This window comes from Magnolia sinica, chromosome 7, assembly GCF_029962835.1.
Source record: "Magnolia sinica isolate HGM2019 chromosome 7, MsV1, whole genome shotgun sequence".
Classification (NCBI taxonomy): Eukaryota; Viridiplantae; Streptophyta; class Magnoliopsida; order Magnoliales; family Magnoliaceae; genus Magnolia; species Magnolia sinica.
The window spans coordinates 86,603,908-86,609,009 of NC_080579.1; the positions used below are offsets into that span (position 1 = coordinate 86,603,908).

Below are 5,102 nucleotides of genomic sequence, written 5' to 3' on the forward strand. Positions count from 1 at the left end.
TTCAATATCCATTGCCCATCATGTGGAGCTTACCTTTGATGTGGACCGTCCATCATATGGGCCCCACCTCTGATGTGGGTCACTCATCATTAGGGTCGACCTGTGATGTGGATTGTCCATCATGTGGGGCCCACCTTTGTGTGGATCATCCATCATATGAGGCTCACCATTATTGATTGCCCAACATATGGGGCTCACCATTATTGATTGCCCATCATATAGAGCCCACCTTTAATATAGGTTGTCCATCATGTAGAGTTAATCTTGGATGTGGGTCATTCATCATTAGGTGATGAACTTTAATATAAACCATCGATTATGTGGACTCATGTTAATATGGGTAATCCATCATGTGGGGCTTACCTTTGATGTGGATCATCCATTGTGTGGGTCCCGCCTTCAATGTGGACCATCTGTCATGTGGGGCTTCCTTAGATATGAATCATCGATGAGGGGGAGAGAGAGAGAAGTTAAAAGTTTAAAAAACTATAAGAAATAAGAAGAAGAAATTATAGGGGTAAGTTGCTTTGAACATATAAGTTGCTTTTACAATCATATTTACGAAACTAATTTAAGTGGAAAAAGTAGCTTAATGTTAAGTTAAAAATTAACTTATTTAGTGGATCCAAACAAACCTTAAGGAACTCATGCAAGAGGGATCCAAGAAAGCTCGAGTCATTCTGATGTAAAACATGTCACAGAAACATTCCTAGCATGGTTGGACCAAAAGAAGATGAACCATAAATTGATCATAACTTTTGATCCGTGTATCGTCACGATGTACCAGACTGAGTATCATGAACCGAAGCAGCACGAGAACTCGAGAACGAGTTCTTTTGAAGTGGAGGGGACTGATGTAGAGCGAGTTGCGAACACTTTCATATCCAAGATGGACCAGAGAAGGCCTGATCAGAGGTAGAAGTCATCAAGATGTCAAAACCTTAAAACAAGCATATCTCACAAACCGGAATGAGTTACTCAATGTACCATATGTGATTTTGGGGTAGGACGAGCTACTTTAGCCAATCAACCTGGCATAGCTGGGTTACCTGTTGAGGGTCAAATATTACATATCAGACCCCAGTTATTGCCTGATTTTACGTACATGATAATCCTTAATGTCATATTTTAATTGTGTTTTTATTGCAGGATGCAATCAGGAGCTGGCTGAAAAATATCACTAAAAGCATGGATTTAACACTCCGAAGTTACCAGAGCAAGGGACGCACTCCAGAGAACCAAGACTGAAGAATTTGCATGCCAGGGATCCGAGGAAATTAAGTCATTCACGTTAAAGAGGCCCAAAATTGGTGAAGAATGCAAGATCACATAGTTCCCGCCATCTGATTGGCTCAAGACTTCATAGATGGCCTGAAGGCCATAAATTAACCATACATATCAAATTTCAGCCCTCGGATCACTATAGAAGTACCCCAACTGACAGATCAGCCCATAAACCATTGATTCTGGGCCCACCTGATATCTGGAACTGTCTCAACTTTGGTCTCAACAGTTTAAATAAGATGAGAAAGTGAATGGATGGATCAAATTTTTGAAACACATCACAGTAGGGCTCGTATGTGAGGTGTGTACATTGCACGTGTACATGTACGCGAGCCGCACCGAACCGACTAAAGCCGGTCAGCCACAGCTAACCCGCATCTTCTTCCCAAAACAGAAATTTCCTTTTTGGCGCTGTGTAACGGACGGACGACGTCTGTTTTGTGGACGCTAGTGGGCCCCACAGAGCGTACATACGGATAATATAAACCGTCCATCTTGTAAAGGGCCATGAATACTTCAAACCTATGCTAAATTTTTAGACTCATGCAAGCGCACGTGTGTGATACAGAGGCCATAAGTGGACTGCCCTACAACATTCAAATTGATTTTTAAATGATTTCTTCTCTGATTCTGAGTCAATGGACATTAAAAGCCATCTGTTTCTGACCAAAATTTCGAGGGCAATCTAATGGACGGGGTAGATTTTCTCGAAAACACCTCTGTGAAGCCCACCGATCACGTCAGCGCCGAACGTGCGAAAGGCTACGTACGTCTGCAAAATCTGATTTTTCAGGCAGTTATGGCCCACCATCTTTGATCATATGGCAGATCTGAACCGTCCATCGTGTAGGCCAGCCAAAATACTTCTAAGAGACGTTGATTTTACAGAAATAATGCAAGGAACGCGAGAGTTATGAAGCCCCGAACTTGGCTGCGAAAAGGCTTTCGCTGCGCGTGCGATAGCTTTCCAAATCCTATTTTCACCACTCCAGCAGCTATAAAAAGAGTTCCAAACGTGGAGAAGGGGGTGTGCTTGAACAGGGGACGTCAGATAGAGAAAGAGAGGCGGAGAGAGAAGTGTTTGGAATTTTTATATATATTCTTTATTTTTCTTCTTTTTCCTATGAATTATGTTGAGATTTAGTCTGATTATATTAGGCTAAACCTCTTAGATAGGGCTAAGAGGTGAAGCTTGTGGCGTGATGGGACTGACTCTATGCCTTTGATTTATGCTAGACTGACTGATGTTGATTTTAGTTCAATTAAAAGGAATACTTTCAGTTTTATTTAATGGTTTGTTGTGACTGAAATTACAATAGATCTGCGATGGCTTTGAGTATTTCTTCCTCCTTTTGATGTTTATGACGTCAGGAAGCTCTGTTGTTCACCATCGTCTCATGGGCATGGTTGGATGACGGTATCCTTCCTAACTTTCATGCATTGTTGATTGGTTGGTAATTAGTTTAATTCTGTTGTTTGCTTTGTCTCCTGGGCATGGTTTGATGATGGAATCCATTCTAATTCATATACCTTTCATCTCGTGAAGACTAGATCAAGTAAGTTCAGTTTGATTTCCATGATTCTTAATGCAGGCATAAGATCTCCCTGATCTCTACAAGTGGATCCTCTGAATCCCTAGTTCCCTTCCTCTGAATTCCGTAAGTTTTAGATTAGTATTTCACCATTATTCATCAATTTATATTTGATTTCGATTTCATCTTAGGATATTTCTATTTCTACTTAGCTTCAGATAACGTACAGGTTTCAGTCCCTTGGGATTCGACCTCGGTCTCACCGAGTTTATTACTACATCACAACCCTATACTTGGGGAGTGACCAAGTTTTTGGTGCCGTTGCCGGGGATTGACGGTTACGTTTTCTGAAATTAACTAGTTTTAAGATTAGTTTAAGATTAAGATTTTTCTAACTTTAGGTTTAGATTTTTCTGATTTCTAGAAACTAACCTGTTTTCCTGTTTTGTAGGATCTTGACATAAACTTCTAAATTGGTAATCCCTTTCTAATTCCTCTACTTTTTCTATTTTTAGAATTAGGGTTTAAATTTTAAAAAATTTTTAATTCTAGTGTTTTCCTATTTTTAGGAAATAGTTTATTTTTAGAAACTTTCCTCTTTTGTTTTTAGAAACTAGGTTAGTTATTTCCCTTTTTAGAAATTCCTTCTAATTTTATAAACTACTCATCTTTCATTTATTTTATTTTTAGAAACTTTCTAGTTTTAGGTTTAGATTTTCTATTTTAAAAACTTTCTAATTCTGGAACTTTCCTTTTTAGAAACTAATCTCTTTTGTTTTTTTTTACAGGATCTTAACATAGGAACTTCTCATTTGGTACCATCTTTCTTCTCCTCTTACTTTCTGTACTTTTCTAATTTTAGATTTAGATTCTTCTTTTAAGTAACTTTCTATTTTCTAGTTTTAGAAATTTTTCTTTTTTTTAGAAACTAACTTTCTATTTTTACTTTTAGTAACTTTCTAATTCTAACTCTTTTAGAATCTAACTTTGTTTCCTAATTTATTTTTAGAAATTTTCTACTTGTAGACTTTTTTGTTTAGAAACTAAATTTCCTATTTTGTAGGCTTTTAAGGTAGAAATTTCTAATTCGGTAAGCTTTCTCTCTCCTTTCTATTTTTCAAATCTGTTTTAGTAACCTAGTTTCTAAGTTTAGGATTTTTCCTAATTTATTTTAGAAAATTTCACTTTCCTTTAGGAATTTCTTCTTTTAGACAGTAGTTTACTCCTATCTTCTTTTTAAGGATTTTTCTAATTTTAGACTTTCTTTTTAGAATCTGACTTGTTTTGTTTTCTTTTGCAGTTTTTTTTAACTTAGGGACTCCAATTTGGTAACTTCTTTCCAACCCCCTCTTTCTTTCTAGATTTTCTTTTTCTTTCTTAGGATTAGGTTTCGAACTTGATTGAGGGCTGCGAGTGTTTCATGCCCAAGTGGGCCCGTGACAACACTCGACGTCTCTTGACTGACGGAGGATTAGTTGAGGGGTTGACTATCCATCGCAGGACTAGACACCACTCGAAATCCCCTGAGTTAATTGAAGTGATGGCTGGAAACCAACCTCTTCTTCCCCAACCTAGGGTAGAGGACATTCAGGATGAGAATGAGGTGTACCAAGCACCCCTGCCACGTACTTTACGAGATTACTTACAACCAGTAGGGGTGAGTACGCCTTCATGCATGATTTTTCCTAAAAATACAGGACATATGGACATCAAGCCATGGGTTATTCAACTCCTTCCTAAGTTCCATGGGCTTGAATTCGAAGAACCATATCTACATTTGAAAGAGTTTGATGAGATCAGAGCCAGTTTATATTTTCAAAATGTGTCTGAGGACACAGTCAGGCTAAGACTCTTTTCTTTTTCCTTAAAAGAGAAGGCTAAAACGTGGCTACATTCACTGCGTCCTAGATCCATTGGCACATGGAATGATATGCAAAGGGAATTTATAAAGAAATTCTTTCCACATCATAAAACGATTACCCTTAGAAAAGTAATCATGAACTTCACCCAAAAGGAGGATGAAACGTTTTACCAATGTTGGGAAAGGTTCAAGGATTTGGTCAGTTCATGCCCACAACACGGCTTTGAAATGTAGCGCATTACAAATTTTTTCTACGATTGACTGACATCTTCCATGCGCCAAATGGTCGAGACAATGTATAATGGAGAATTCATTAATAAAAATGTTGATGAGGTATGGGATTACCTCGATAGTCTTGCTGAAAAAACACAATCATGGGACTATCACCCAAAGTCGAACACCACGTCTAGGCCGACTCAATTAAA

General features: G+C 38.1%; 1 non-coding gene across 1 annotated transcript; it reads right to left on the minus strand.

Moving 5' to 3' along the window:
- Nucleotides 1-4,794: 4,794 nt before the first annotated feature.
- Nucleotides 4,795-4,901, minus strand: LOC131252298 (small nucleolar RNA R71). Its single transcript, XR_009174328.1, has one exon. It is a non-coding gene; the product is annotated as a small nucleolar RNA R71 (small nucleolar RNA).
- Nucleotides 4,902-5,102: the final 201 nt, after the last annotated feature.